We start from the raw sequence: 16,698 nt of genomic DNA, 5'->3' as shown, positions 1-16,698 counted from the left end.
TGGCTTCCTTCATGGCTGTTTTTCAATTTCCATCAGTATTCGCTGCATGCGTCTCATGCACTCACCCACCTCATGAACACACATCCTCATTCAGCCTCAGCGTAATCTCATTATGAAACTTGCAGTTCTGCGGCACAATAGTGCGCCCCTGTAAAGGCACGAAACCGTTTCAAGAGGTGCATTTAAAATTGACGTTCACAAGGTTCGGATCTCTTTAAATATAATTATGCTTTGATTATTTGTTGAGTTACAGACAAAGAGGCATAGGCTCTGATCAAAAATGTTGTTTACAAGTGCATGTGTCGTCTGGTGAGTTTGTGCGAGAAATGAAAGGGGGATGGCCCAATCATTTTGAAGTGGCCTTTAATTACAGAGGGCTGTTCCTCTAGTGTGAATTGCATAGCTTCAGATAATTGTGACTGCACCATGGGGTAACAGTAACAGTAACAAAGACAGTTTGAAACCTGCACATCTTAAAGCACAAAAAATAATTTGATATTTCAAAACAGTAACTAGGAGGATGAAAATCTCCTTTAAAGATTTGCTCTTCTTAAACGTGCCGCTTTAGGACCATAAAGTGTGCATATGCTATTTGAATTAGCCACTTTATTCATTGCTGTTTAACTTCTAATCATTTTACCATTATTACCGTAAAACATTTGGGAGCGATTAGGTGTAATAAATTGATTGCAGCTAACATCATCCTTTTTATGACTGAAACATTTAAATCAAGCTTACTTAAAGGTAGAAATTTCTCTTCCGTGATTCTGCACACCGCACCTCCCCCATTTTCAGATACAGTGCCTTTAACTGTAACCGCTGCCTGTGCAATAATCCTGCTGCCAAATCAATCTGATTTGAGAGGATTTGTCAAGTCCAGCAGAATTCCTTTCTGTAGTCACATGCTGTGAGGCCTCCATGCAAGCAGTGGGGATCAATATTCACAAAAGAGGACATTGTGAGCATGCTGCAGATGTTGGTATGATGATGACAAACAGGATATCCCTGGCTTTCTTTTGCTTCTCTGAGAGGCTTAACATTGGTTTTGTTTTTTTGTATTTATGTTTATTTTTCTGTCAGCTCGGTTTTTCATATCTGTGAGCAAAGAGAGAGAGAGAGAGAGAGAGAGAGAGAGACAAAGAGAGAGAAACTGTGCCAAAAAGCACCCTGACTGAAAAAATGTGGGTGGTGAAGGTATGTGCAGCTGTCTTCATCAGGGTTCCTGCGCATGTAACCTGTTAAAATCCAGTTCTAACATCATCTGTTCTAACAGCATAAATAAAAAGGATTACTATTATGCAGTTAAGTCAAGTCATGTGAAGTTTATTTGTATAGCACATTTCAGCAGCAAGGCGGTTCAAAGTGCTTTACATCATGAGAACATTAAAAACATCATAAACACATCGAAACGGTCACTGCTTGTGAGACCGGTAACAAACATTAAATTGTATCAAGTGAAAACATCAATGCACATCAAATATGTTGGTCAGCGTTCATGTTATTATGGGCCGAAAGCAACTCTAAACAGGAGGGTTTTCAGTCTTGATTTTAAGGAACTCAGTGTTTCGGCTGACCTGCAATTTTATGGAAGTTTGTTCTACATTTGTTTAGTTAGGAACTAAATGCTGCATTCTAAATTCTCCATGGTTGGTTCTGGAGGGAAGGAAGGAAGGAAGGAAGGAAGGAAGGAAGGAAGGAAGGAAGGAAGGAAGGGGTCGGATGAATGGATGGATGGTTAGCAAATGAATGGATGGGTGAATTCATCATGGATGGATAAGCAGACACGTATGGATGGAAATCAGGATGATTGCATGGTTGCATAGTGGATACAGAGCACGATTCGTTGAAATATGAGGAAAAATGTATGGAAACAACTTAAGATCTAGCAAAAGGAAGTAAAATCTTCAAATCAAACTAGTTCCCCATACTTTATTTTCTCTTTCCATATCCAGACATGGAAAAACAAACCCAACACTTTTCCAGACTGAATCATGCCTATCACTTATCCGGGATGTGTAAATATCGTTAGAACCTGAATACAAACCAGTGGAACGATATTCTGTATCCTGTAGTGGGGATGAACGTTATGTTTGAAATGCAGCAATGATCCCCCCCCCCCCCCCCCCCAATCCCTCCCTCCTAGCAACCTCTCCTCCTCCCTTCCTGTCTGCTGTTGCAGTATCGTATTGTGCTGGACCATGAGCTGCCAGCCCAACCCGGAGTATCACAAACACTCCACAGCATGTCTCAATTCCCCCCCTCTCTCTCTCTCTTTCTCTGAATAAATAAATTCCTGTAAAACTCTCCACGGAAGAAAAAAAAAACAATCCCCGTCGGTTTTTGTCGCGTGCACTCGCTTTAATCGGAGCCCTAATGACATCACGTTGCTGCAATGCTGCGCTGTCCATGAGAGGTGTCAGTCGTTTCCTGTGATAACCAAGGAAGTGTCCTCTGGCCGCTCCAGACATCATCATGGCGTGACGGCGGGTGTATGCCTTGATATACCGGGTCCGTGTTTTTTTGTGTGTGTGTGTGCAGGTGGACGTTTTATTCTCGGGCAGACGCTGGCCGTTGTTTGTTTTGTTTGTTTTTACTGGGATACAGAAGATTTCCCTGCCACGTCCCGCCCGGAGGAATCGAAGAAGAAGCGGACGGAGCAAGTCGTGTATGAAAACTAATTGCTTGCATGACTGCGCATACTATGCGAGGGGACTGCGTGCGCGCGCGCGTCTGTGTGTGTTTGCATGGGTGGGATTCCTTCATCGCGCCTCTGCCTCAGACAGTGGGGAACTTGTGACAACCGATTGCTCCGGAGATGAGCTGAAGCAGGAGCGTTCGCTTTCAGGGCTGCGATCAGAAGCAGAACACCTGCGTTTACGGAGAGTTTTCTTTAAGCCTCCAATTTGACGCCAACGTCTCTCTCTCTCTCTCCATCTCTCTCTCTCTTTTTTTTTTTTCCTCCAGGAAAGCCTAACTATCGTTTCGAGAAGAGCTGCAGTTCTCCAACCGGACACCATCTCCCCTCTCTTTCTGCTTACTGCAATACATAAGAGGCGGGAGATTTATAGAGAATGTAACCTTGGTTGGTGTATATATTTTTTTCGGGGGGAGAATATTTTGTGCTGTAAAACAATACAATACGGGGGAGACTTATTAGTGCCACCAGGCATTTACCAGCCCTACTCCGAAGGAAACCGCGGACTATCCCGAGCTTTTTTTTCCTCTCTGGATCTGGCGGATTTCAGCCTTGCATCTTCAGCCTTTAAGCCTGAGTCGGGATCCTAGTGGGATTTTAGGTGGGGTTTTGTTCCATCTCGTCAAAGGTAACTAAAGGTCTTGTTGTTTTTGTTGTTTGTGACATTTCAGCTGCAGATATATATCATAGGAGCTCATCACTTTCCCTGGATTTTGCAGCACAGTGCAACTTCATAGGAAGGTTATATTTTCCCCCCGCTCTCAAAACAAATGGAATCCCAAGATCCAGCATGCATATTGGTGTGAATGTATCAAGGGAGACCAGTCTGTGATCAGTTAAATCGTGTGTACTGGTATCGAGCCCTTGGCATCTGCACTATTAGTTCCACTTTTGGTAAGTCCAGGAATGTCAAATGGAGTTGGGCAGCTCTGACACATGTGTGGATGCAGTATCTATCTATCTATCTATCTATCTATCTATCTATCTATCTATCTATCTATCTATCTATCTATCTATCTATCTATCTATCTATCTATCTATCTATCTATCTATCTATCTATCTATCTATCTATCTATCTATCTATCTATCTATCTATCTATCTATCTATCTATTTTTTTTAACAGTCTGTGCATGATGGGCCCAATGCAACCCCATCAGATGGTTAAACAGTGACCTATGAGTTAAATTTCCACAGACATAGGCACATATGGTGGATAATGGTCCGGGTGTGTCTGCATCTGTGAGAGGTGCAGAAGACTTTTTTTTTATATTTATTAATATGTGACTTAGCATCTGTCTGAGCTGAAATGCAGTACTTATAAGAGCAAATTTTTCCTCGTGTTGCTGAGCGTGTGGACGGCTGCAACATGGATCCACTGAGCCTGGAGGATGCTGATGAGTAAAACTTGTTAGAGCTAACTGGTGAGTGGCATACAGCCAGATGATTTGTGTTGAAGGCTCCTGCCTGATACGTGTGTGTGTGTGCGTCCATGGTGTGAGTTGGAGGCGCATCACATTCGGATAAATCTGTCAAGAAGACTTGATGAAGTGATATTGCGACAACACATACACCGGTAAGGCATAACATTTTGATCAGACGGGAGAACATCATAGATTATCTTTTATCATGGCACATTTTGTCCTTAATCTAGATTAAATTTGAAAAATGGAATATACTTTTGATAGAGTTTGACAAAGACCAAATTGTGACAGCTAAACCACTTGGTCAGAGCCTCTCCAGAACTGCAGGTGTTGCGGGTTGTACCCTGTTTGCAGCGATCAGTATGAGCGGCCCAAGGATGGAACAGTGGGGGTTCTTATGTGCATGGGGGAGCAAAGGCCGGCCTATGTGCTCCGATCCACAGCTACTGTAGCTCAGATTTGCTGAATAACTTAACGCTGATTGTGATAGAAAAGTGTGAGAATACACAGTGTGTCGCAGTTAGTTGCTTATGGGGGATCATCAGTAAAGGGGGCCACCTGAGCTCCGTCCTCTGCATCAGAGCTGGACCACCGAGCAATGGATAACCTGGTCTGTTAAATATCTTCTTTACACCAAGAGGATGGCTATGTCCATTTTCTTCGCTTGCCTGAGGATCATACGGAACCAGGTTGCGCTATGGTATGATGGAAAGCTGTCAGAGGCAATGCTTCCCATCGCAAAACAAAATGTTTATAATAATGCTTGGATTTGATACAATTTGTGTAAATTAACCTGGTCCCTAATTATTCCCAAACATTCCCATTCACTTAATTACCATTGAAAGTTTCCTCAACATTTCCAGAAATGTCCACCCATTTGTTACCCTAATCACAGCACACCTTCAGGTGTCTAGTGCTGTCCTTGCCTTGACAGGGTCAGGGATGCTTTGGCGGTTAAAGGGGTTGGGATCAACCCAGTATTAGGCAGGTGGTCATAAAATCATGTCTGAATGTAGCATATGCTTCACGACACTGATGTTAATTCTGCTGCAGCAGGAATTTCTTTAGCTTTATTTTCATCCTACCATTTGATGGAAGCTGGGTACTGTGCAGGCCAACTACCCTAATTTTAGAACGTGATGCTAAAGAGGCTGGCGCCTGTTCTCTGGACCTATCTTTTTTTTTCCTCTGGGGACTTAAACACGAGTACCAAGAAGAAGAAAAAAAAAAGAATCCCTGAATGGAAGTATAGTGATTGTAAATCTGTTAGATTGAGTTGAGGTTAGATGTCAATATCTTGCTCTGAAGTCAAGAGAGCATCCCTCATCTAGCTTTGCTTTACTCGCACAATGCCTTCCAAGACTTTCCCCTGGGGAACATGCAGGTACCGAGCAGCTGTGTGGTTATATTGGGACAGACAGCTTGTGCAGTGCTATGAAAATACACGTATCAGCTGCATTTACTATATATGCACCAAATGTGATACAAGCGGGGAAGATTAATGTCAATCTTTATCACTGTTTGTCTTGGTAAATATGAATGCTTGAGGCAAAAACGCACAAAAAGGTAATATGTTGCATTGTTTTGCAAAAAGACTTGATATTTATTGTTTTAGGTACAGTTTTAATCTAATTACAAAACATCATAAAGGTGTTGACACAAAGGACTGGAAAATACTCCTAAAAACAGAGGTTAATGAGTTTTCCCACAAAGGAAGGTTGATACCCTTGAGCCTTATTGGATTTGTAATTTGAATTAGCAATGTGTGCAGTGGGACTCTTATGTATTTATGTGTGTGTGTTTTTTTTTCCACCTCTTTTAACCAGCTGTGTGATGCAGTAAGCGGTGATAATCACGTCTTTGGCTTGTCAGGGTGTTGCAGGATGTTACAGCAGAAGCTCAAAGCACTTGCTGTCATGTGTTCGCCTAATGAAATCAGACAAGATGGTCATTATCATCATCGTGCATTATTGCCGACACTTCCATCTTCAGCACTGCTAACCCAGGCAGAAGAAGAAGAAAAAAAACATCTCACCTGAGCAGGATAACGCATGAAAACACTTACAAAGATGTGTGTGCCAAGCAGAGGTATTTATTTCTTCTTACTTACCTTTTTGCTTTGTAAGTTGCTTTATACGAGCTATGAGTTGCGATAAAGGGGGTCTCTCTCTCTCTGCTTTGTCATTCTGCTGTATTGTGTCTCAGCAGCTCCTCTGGTGCTGGTGTCATGTGTTCTCATTATGAAATCGGGACTGGGAGAAGGTTATCAGCCACAGCAGGAATGAAAGAATAACCGAAACACAGGCTATTGATCTGTATGCTGCAGCATGAAAGACTTTATGATACAACATATAGAACAGGCTTTGTTGTATGTGCAATGTATAAATAGCCTTTTTCAGTGAGTCATGTTGAAAGCTTGACATTTTCACAGGGTACATTATTTTCTGTAAAGATGACTTTTATGATACTCTTGGCTTTGGGCCTGTAATGGAAGGTAAAATTCTCCGTGTGGCATGTTGCTGTTATTACGGTTAGATGTGGCTTTATTGCAACCGTTTAACAATACAAGCAAATTTCACTTAGAAAGATTTGCAAGACAACTCTGGAGTCCTTCTGGGTAGCACTGAAGTAAATTTCCTGTTGGGGAGGTTGGGAGGTTGACTTTGAAAGGCAGATTACAGTATCATCTCACAGCCACACCAAGCAGTTCAAGATGCATACATAAAGATGTACTGTAGAGGTAATCTATCACCATATTCTTGAACCCCATTTATGGTCGTACACTTTTGTAGAGATAAACACCCATGTCGCAGTAGTCATTGCTTCGTCAGCTCACAGTGCCCGGTGGAGGGCTGTGGTAACCGCTGCAAGGAGGAGAGCTTGCCTTTTAATTCCATGATTATCAGGTAATGCAATCAAGAAGCAAACTTTAGTTAAACAATCAGGCCATATGTAATTCTCAGTGCACCAGCGGCATCAGCTTTAACATGCCGACAAGCTAACTTCCTGACCCATGGCCGCAACAGGGACATTCTGAGTGGAACACACATTCATAAAATGCATAATGCTTGGCATTTGTTGAACAGTGTGTGCTTTAAATAACTGTATGCACTCAAGCGTAAGGTGTGTACTGTCATGGAACCCTTCTTAGATTGAAAAGTAATATGTATGTAATTTTATTCAGCAATGCGTTAATCACCCCCCCCCCCCCCTCCAGATTCTAACACAATTTGTATAGCAACTAAAACCAAAGTTTCTGGTTTGAGTTTTGTTTAAGCTAATATGAATGAACAGCATGGGGACTGCCAGCTTTAATTTCTGCCCATATTTTTAATTACTTTATATATACTGATAGATTCATCAGAACAAAATTAGCATTAGAAAGTTCCTATATGCCTTTATCCGCCTTTTTGTCAACTGCAGAGCGGCTTAATCTAAACTAGACTGCTGAGAGGGCAGGGGTAAAATGCACAATCGACTTTATTAGAAAGTAATTGCAGTTTTAAAAAGCTTCTGTTGTTAACCTTAAGGTCTGTAAAACTAGAAAGAAACTGGTCTCTGAAGCTGCTACATCCAGCCACAAAAACACTTGCTAATACTATCATTTAACAAGCTTTTCTGCTCTGAACATTCATTTAGCCGTAATCTGGGGCAGTGCATTTTTGTTCTTTGAGCTCAAAGTTTTCTGTACTTGGTCCCAGATAAATAAACAAAACGAAAAGAGGAAATAATTATGCTTAACCATAGGCAATCTTATGGCGTGTGAGTATGTGGAAGATTAAGAGGAGTTCCAACAAATGTAGGAATTTAATTGAATTTAGAAGTGAAGAACATATGTTGGTAACATTTTGTGAACCATCTTGAACAAACTTTATAGGCAACTAACCTCAATATTACATTTAGGTAACTGGAAAAGCCGTGTTGCTGTGTACTTTCTTCTAACTTGTATCAGTCATCCAACAGCCTGCTAACATTTCTAAATCCCCCATGCTCTGGCAGACGCAGGTTGGAAGCAACTTTACTTCTTTTGCCCATGTCATTTATCTAAAGAACAGAGTGGGCTGCTGCATTGATGTTTCCCTAAATATTACTCCTAGAATGCGACACAACTTTCAAGCGGCTATCTCATATTTTCTCTATCTAGTCAGTATAACACCTCTAAAGAAGGCTGACTGGCCACTAGTCGTGGGCTTCAGCAGTAAGCCCTCCCTAAATCACAATATTTGGACAGACAGACACACACACACACACACACACACACACACACACACGCTTAGTCCTAAAACGTATCATGCGCAAAAAATCAGTGAGGACCACCAAAATGGCCCTTGCTTTGCAGTTCCTCATTTTGGGCGACTGTGGCTCAACGGGTAGAGTAGTTGTCTTACAATTGGAAGGTTGTGGGTTTGATTCCAGCTTCCACATGTCCATGTACCCCCGGGCAAGGCACTTAACCCCAAGTTGCCTAATGTGTGTGCATTAGTGAGTGCGATTGGGTGAATGTGGCTCTAGGGTAAAGTGCTTTGAGTGTTCAGTATAACTGGAAAAGTGCTATATAACTTCAGTCAGTTTAACATTTATTTACTTTGATGGTGAAATTGGAAAAAATGGTCCTCACTCTGATGCCTACACACATATAACATATACATGGATATGTACCGGTCAAAATAATTAAAGGAACACTTAGTATAATATGAAGTTAGTAAACCTCTGGAATATTGATCTATTTAATCAGTGACACCTGTTCTGGTATTATTGAAATTTACAACGGGTGCAATCAAGGGGCAACAATGACATGACCTCAAACACAGTAATGGGTTTGCAGAGGGAGGCCACAGATCTCACCTGCAAACCCATTCATGTGGGTTATAGTGTCTCCATACACAGTCTAAAGAGTATGGAGGAGATCCCAGGAGACAGGCAGTTACTCTAGGAGAGCTGGACAGTATCGTTGGAGGTTCTTAACTCACCAGCAGGACTAGTATCAACTCCTTTGTGCAAGGCAGAGCAGAATGAGTACTGCCAGAGCCATCCAAAGTGATCTGCAGTGGGCCACAGACATGAATGTATGACAACATTATTATTAACAGAATTCATGAGGGTGGCCTGAGGGTCCAACCTCCAGACTCCACAGACTCTGTGTTCACAGCCCTGCATCATTGAGCTCAACTGGCATTTTTATGGAACACAGGGATTGGGAGGTTCAGCCCTTGCACCCTGTTCTTTTCACAGAGGAGAGCAGTTTTACTTTGAGCTCATGTGACCATTGTAAAATGGTCTGGATAAGCTGTGGTGAATATTTGGGAGGCATATCCATGGAGGGACACACAAACCTGTACAGGATACATCATGATACCGTGACTGCTTGTTGGGATGAAATCCTTAGACCTGTTGTTAGATACTTCACTGGTGCAATGAGTCTTGGGCTCCTCCTTGTGCATGATAATGCCCGGTCTCATGAAGTAAGACTACGCAGGCTAATCCTGGAGAATGAATGAATTTATTTGATTAACTGGCCTCCACACTCCCCTGACCTAGATCTAATAGAACATCTCTATGAAGGATTTGAACTTAGTTTGTGCAGCACAAGTCCAGAGAAGGGCCAGACCCATCTCCATTGACCCCACCCACCTGGGCAATGCACTGTTTGCCCCTCTCTCACAACCATCAAATCCAGAACTAATAAGCTCTATCGCTATCGCCCCCTGCTGAGAAGTTTGTGGTCCGTCATGTTGCAATCACACTACTGTTATTGCCTATTTGCACACTCTTATTCTCAGGAATATCAAATTGTACATTTCTGTAAATGAAGCCTCAAGATCACTGCACAAAAATTATCTCATTACTTGAGATTCATGAAGGAGGGATTAATCCATGTAACATTGCTCATATAATTTGCATAATTTCCCCATGGTAAAACATAGTGACAATAAAAGATTCTTGATGAAAACATGTTTAGGTCCATTTTATGCGACCAGGTTGCACCACAGACTATTCAGGAGCTCAGTGATGCCCTGGTCAGGATCTGGGAGGAAACACTCCAGGACGCCATCCGTCATCTCATAAAGAGCATGGTCCGACATTGTCAGGCATGCACATTGGGCTCATACAAACTACATTTTGTGTTGCTGTTATTAAATTTCAGCAAACTGGACTAGCTTGTCACATCAGGCTTTCAGTTTCACTTTATCTGTGACTTTGAATTAAGCCCTCTTTGGACTGATGATTTTCATCAAACGATGTCACATGTATTTGTTCTTAAGACTTTACCCATTCCAAATCAGTATGGATATCCAGTATTATTTTTCTTTCCAGTTAGGATCTGATGTTTTTTCAAAGTGTTGCTTAACTTTTTGATCAGGGTGTTAAAAAATGGCATGCTAAAGAGTCTTTATACTTTTTTCAGTCATCAATGAAAAAAATAAATCAAACTGGCCTTTTAACTGCTGACAAGGTTTTAGAGCATTTTCTCTTGTATTTTTTTTTTTCCGATTTATGTTTGATGTTTGAGGTTGGACATCCTCCTTGCCATCACCCTGATCTTTAGCTCCCTTCAACAGATTTTGAACCAGATTTAATTGGGGACTCTTACCAACTCTAGTTATAAGGTTACAAAGCTCAAACAGAAACCTATCATCAGTGGCGGTTTCTGATATGGGCAATGTGGGCAGCTGCCCAAGGTGGCTTCTCGTCTAGGGCGGTGTCAGATTCCCCTCGGACTGACAATGTTCACAGTGTCTAATGCACTACTCCACTTGTGGGCCTACTCAGCCTGCAGCAGTGCATGTAGCTTTCTGCCATGGTTGTCTGACAGACAGGTTGTAACATAAGTGGGGGAGGGAGCGATGGGAGGGCCCTACGCCGGTTCAGTGCCAGTGCACATGCGCCGCGGCCAAGTTTGATTCAGACAAATGTTGGGCAGGAGAGGTTGAATAGTTTACTAGTGTGTATCTGCTGGAGTGACTCGTGATATGATGATTGTGACCAAATGGCGGGAGTTTTTTTTCCACTGATTTTCCTAAACCTCCGGAGGAAAGCAGAGAAATGTCAGTGTTGGATACGAGCTTGTAAGAACTTTATTATAGAATCTGACCAAAGACACCTATGTATTCTACATTTCATCAGAGGTAAGGAGCCAACAATTGTATATCCAGACCTAATATCAGTGACTGCAGTGTCTGTGAGGGTAAGCTATGTTTATTTGGTGTTAAGGTAAGATGGGATGCGAGTTTCTGATTGCAGTGAGATGAAAAGAAGCTGTTTTTAAGTCTATTTTTTGCAATAAGCCCCATAATAATTTAACACATTAGCCTGTAATATATATATATATATATATATATATATATATATATATATATATATATATAAAATTTTGCATGGATTTAGCTCGCTGGTGGGGTAGTTCGCCCAGGACGCCAAACAGGCTGGGACCGCCCCTGTCTATCGTATTGTACATAAGTGACCACAAGGTATGTGGTCTTAGCTCCAGAGAGATCCTGTTACTTGGAGATAAACAGCTAAATATCTGACTATAGCGTAATCCAAACCATGAAAGTAAGTTAAAAAAAAGTAATTCAAAAAGTAGTTACAGTAATTGTGTGAATTTTAGACCTCATATGCAGACAGATGCAAGGAAAGAAAGGGGAAAAGAAGTGCAAATTAAGTGAGTAACATGAAGCGAGTGAGATAGTCTTTTCTCCCTGGGCAAGTAAAGCTATTTAAGTGCTCAAGATGTTTTAAGAAAAAAAGTTTTAGAAGTGGCATTATAACATTAGTCAAAAAGATAAAAGGAGTAACTACCAAAGCACTGAATCAATTAAACTAGAGCTATAGCTCTGCATTTGCTTTCAAGGGTTAGTAACAAAGTAACAGGAATAAAGCAAAGGTACACTCAAAGAACTAGAAACTGAAGGAAATAAAGGCAAACAATACACAGGCCTCAAGAGGAAGTAAACTCTTTCCACATTTCAACTTTGCAGCATCATAAATTTCCACAGCAAGAAAGGTAAGAGTAATAAAATATTTCACTAAATGGTAGTCATAAATTGAGCAATTTTTTTATTGATGTGAAACATTTGATATGGCCCATATCTATTATTTCTTCTCATTCATCAATAAAAAAATATCTTGTGTGTTGTGGACAGAAAATTTTGATTTTATGAATGCACCTTGTAGGATACAATGTTTTACAACAAGAATATGCTTGCTTTGTTTACACAAATCTGAGATTCCCACAGTCAAGATGATATGCATGCAAAAGATGGGCATCTTAAGTACATCACATTATAAATTATTTTGTGAGCTTAACAGGGCGTCCTGGTGATTTCAGGGCACAGTTCTGAACTGTGCAAAGGGTACTTTGACTTTGGTGGAATGCATTCAGGGGGTCGATTGTTTCTCTCCTGCAACAGTCCGTACAGTGAAAACGGAGAAGCAAATTTCATTATGTTTCACAGGTCTTTCAACAGATACAATATCACAGGAAAATGTCAATAAAAATAAGAGAAATCAGCAAAACTTCCCAAAACCATCATAAAGTACTATTTAAAGCACCATGAATCAATGTGCACAGACTGCATCTCTTTGTTTCTACTCATGTTTTGGTATATCTCTCTGACATTAATATTTTGACTTGGTAACCTTTGAGAATAATGATTCAAGCATGTTTCCTTTCATCTCTGAGGCTTTCAGCCTCTCACAGCTGAGCAGTATATCAGAATAAGAAAAAATGTCATTTATTGTCACAGAGAATGAATGTGTGCCTGTCGTGTGTTTTTTAATGACACATCTAAGTTGCAGCTGTTTGTTTCAGACAACTTCAGATGAAAAGATGAAAGAGACTCAGCCTGACCCGCTCGGTGCTACATGATAATTGACACATGTAGAATGAAGCTGTAGGAACGCACTAAAAGTAGAGTTGGCAACTTTTCGATTATACTTCACAGTCAAAATAGAAAAAAAGAATCTTGCAAAATTAAAAGGTGTTTGGCAAAAGGAAAGACAATATTTTTTTATCTCTTATACTGAGTCCTAATCAATGCCATTTATATACTTTAAAACTTTAATAGATTAAATGTGTGGCAAAACAACACTATATTTATAACTCTCTATTTAACCACCAAACACGATCTGAATGTTACAGTATCTGTTTTTCTTTTTCTGAACAGTGACAGATATTGTGTCACGAGGTTAGGTTATGTATAACTTATTGCGGTCTTGTCACATACAGTTACAGTTTATATAAAATACTGTGCTTTACTGAAACACCAGCATGTTTATTTTCTGTATTGATATGACTTGTTAATTCAGCTCAGCATATTTCTTGCAGTTCTAGTCTATGAAGCGTAGAGAAAACATACAGAAAAACGGTTATTTTCCTCAGTCATATACTTAGAGCTTTGCGTTGAATGTCATAAAAAGCAATGACTGGCATTTCAGCAGCTCTCTATTTAGCTCTTGCTGACACCAACACCTGTCCGAGCAGAGCACACAGAGTAACAGCAAAATAACAGCACAGGTTACTTGACACGGAAAGAAATTAAGTTTCAGCTGTAAATGCTTAATGTCATTTCACTGTGAACATAAATTTAAAGGGTGAACAAATTAGTTGGATTTATTATTGTTTCACCTCCAATTTACAACAAATGTTTTTTTCAAAGCCCTTTGCAAACATGACCAATTCATTTATAGAATTATTATTATCAAGTCCATCCATCCATCCATCCATTTTCTGAACCGCTTAATCCCTCGTGGGGTCGCGGGGGTTACTGGTGCCTATCTCCAGCGTTCACTGGGCGAGAGGCAGGGTTATTATCAAATCAATCAATTCAAATCATTTAAACAGATTTGAGTTAAAGTTTATATATACAACACAAATTCTGTTTATAATGCAAATTGTTAATGTTTATCTGAGGAAGCCCAGCTGATTACATTAACTTTCTGACTTTGCAACAATCCCTCCTATTGGGCAAGCATGTGGCAACAGTGATCTGTTTAATACAATAAGTCACAAACTTTTGAACATTCTTTATCTGGAGCCAAGAAAACCCACATTTATGAGATCAGCAAAACAAACAATGTAATTCACCAACAAAATTTTTCCAAGCTGTGCACATGAAGATTGGTCACGGTCCGTTAAGGACTTCAGATCTTGGATATTCTATCTATCTATCTATCTATCTATCTATCTATCTATCTATCTATCTATCTATCTATCTATCTATCTATCTATCTATCTATCTATCTATCTATCTATCTATCTATCTATCTATCTATCTATCTATCTATCTATCTATCTGTCCGTCCGTCCGTCCGTCCGTCCGTCCGTCCGTCCGTCCGTCTGTCCATCCATCCATCCATCCATCCATACATACATACATAACGGATATATATAGTAACCTGGCAAGCCAGATTGATAATGTTCAGCACTCTCCGTTCTGCACATTATCAATCTGGACCTTCTCCCATCCAATCCATTTGGGGAAATGAGGGACGTTCAGCAGAACGTTTCAAGCCGATTGAGTGAAGACAGACCTAATGCCCGCCTACCGAAAGTTTGTTTTAGACAATCACAGTATGAAATGAAAATGTAAGCAGCAGGCACCATGAAAAATCACAAGTTTACAATGGTCAAAGCACTTCTTGCTGTTCTTTCAAAGAAGAAACCCTGGATTCTGACAAAACAGATGTGATAGCATCAGCTATGCATGCGTCCTCCTGCGCTGCCATGTTTATTTTGGTTCGGCTGTGGGCTCGGCTGCTATTGCTTTTGGCACAGCCGACAGGCACCGCCTTAAACTATAAAACTGCAACGTGATTGGCACAAACAAATGAGACAGGATCAGGGTAAGATGAATTCTCATGTGTTTGTGAACACAAAAACATCACAGGAATTCTGCTTGCAGGCAAGATATATCCCTTCAGCAGGTTTTGGGTCTTGCCTTGGGTCTCCTGCCATTGGGACTTGCCTGGAAAACCCTCAAAGGGTGGTGCTCATGGGGTATCCTGGTCAGATATCTGAAATACCTCAAATGACTCCTTTCATTGTGGAGAAGCAGCAGCTATATTATGAGCTCCACCTGGATGATGGAGCTTCTCTCCTTATCCATCAGGCTAGGAGTCCAGCCACCCTCTGGAGGAAGCTCATTTCCTTGTATCTGGTCTCTCTATATTTGGATCATGTTTAATATATCATTACCATAGGTCAGTGTCTAAACACAGACACACTTGTAAGTCAAGAGCTTTGCTTTATTTTCTTCATAACAGACCAAACCAGCACCTGCATTACTGCAGATGCTGCAGTAATGCATCCTACCATCACTTGTAAACAATACACCACGGTACCTGAATTCCTCATTATGGGGCAAAAACTGACCAATAATCAAGGGAGGGTAGTTCAACTGCTTCCAGTTGAGAACTATAGCATCAGACTTAGAGGAGCTGACGTTCATCCTGGTCACGTCACATCAATAGCAAACTGCTCCACTGTATGCTGTAGGTCTGAAGAACCCAACTGACCCAGATAATCTGCAAAAAGCAAATATTATATTGTGATGTTCCCAATCCAGACATGCTTGATGACTATGCCTTGAGATCTTGTCCATGGACACCACATACAGGATCAGTTGCAAGAGGCATCCCCAGCGGTGTTCAACATGCAATGGTAACAGGCTCAACTGGGTGCCGAGAATGTGGAAGTACTAGCCTGTGCAAATTCTCAGTTATTTGGCAAAAGCAAACAAGTCCAGTTGGCCTAGGGTAAAGATTTGGTCAATTGTTGCACTGTTGCACAAGCCACATTGATCTTTGATAATTGCAACACACTCTATGGTCCTACTTAAAAATTGGGACCACCACCCCAGTCTGCTGTGTTGTCCCGTTCTTCCATGTGATAGTGAAGAGGCATATCAATCATGACATCCCCACAATATTCAAAACGTTCAGAAGCTTGGGACAAATCTCATCCATACCTGGCACCCTGTTGCTGGGAAACATTTTAACTACTTTGGTGAACTCTGCTACAGTGACGGAATTGCATTATCTCAAAATCTTCAGGCTTTACCACATTCCTTAAGGAGATCCTTAAAGTGCTCCTTCCATAACTCCACAATGTGCTCAGTCAGGGTCCATTATACACTGACCTCTCAATGTATATGGAAAGTTAAGTGTGACATTATATAAAACTTTCAGGTGTGTGTTTGTGTATGTGTGTGTGTGTGTGTGTGTGTGTGGGGGGGGGGGGGGGGTTATATATGGATTGTGTACCTCTTGCATTGGGACCGACGCAGGAGGAGCAGATCCAGTCTGCCCCGTCTCATTTTTAACCGACTGGAGGTGGAAGTACAGATATTTTACTTCTGTTAAAAAAGGAAAGAGGAGTGTCGACACGGTATTGTTCAGTTAGTGGGTTAAAACAGAAAAAATACATAAAAAAAAAAACAGTTCTGTGATTGTTTAAAAATACTGACAACCTGATATTAGGAGAATCATGTCTGTTTAAACTCCATTCACAACATTTATGCTCAACATTTATTAATATTCATTAATAATATATTGCTTTTATTTTGATAGGTCTAAGCTG

The 16,698-nt window shown here is 40.8% G+C and overlaps 1 protein-coding gene across 2 annotated transcripts in view; it reads left to right on the top strand.

Annotated features, from left to right (window-relative positions):
* The first annotated feature begins 2,627 nt into the window (after nt 1-2,627).
* The window catches only part of lrfn1 (leucine rich repeat and fibronectin type III domain containing 1), a 208,263-nt gene continuing 194,192 nt past the window's right edge, over nt 2,628-16,698 (top strand). The window contains exon 1 of one of the 2 annotated variants that reach the window (XM_036149779.1): nt 2,628-3,296. The gene's annotated coding sequence lies outside the window, so the exon portion shown is untranslated. Of the gene's footprint in view, nt 3,324-16,698 lie in introns of both variants that reach the window. The other variant, XM_036149777.1, reaches the window with a different exon arrangement.

This window comes from Fundulus heteroclitus, chromosome 18 (genome assembly GCF_011125445.2).
Source record: "Fundulus heteroclitus isolate FHET01 chromosome 18, MU-UCD_Fhet_4.1, whole genome shotgun sequence".
Lineage (NCBI taxonomy): Eukaryota > Metazoa > Chordata > Actinopteri > Cyprinodontiformes > Fundulidae > Fundulus > Fundulus heteroclitus.
Note: the sequence above shows the minus strand (reverse complement) of the source record. Positions and strands in the feature narration are given on the sequence as shown.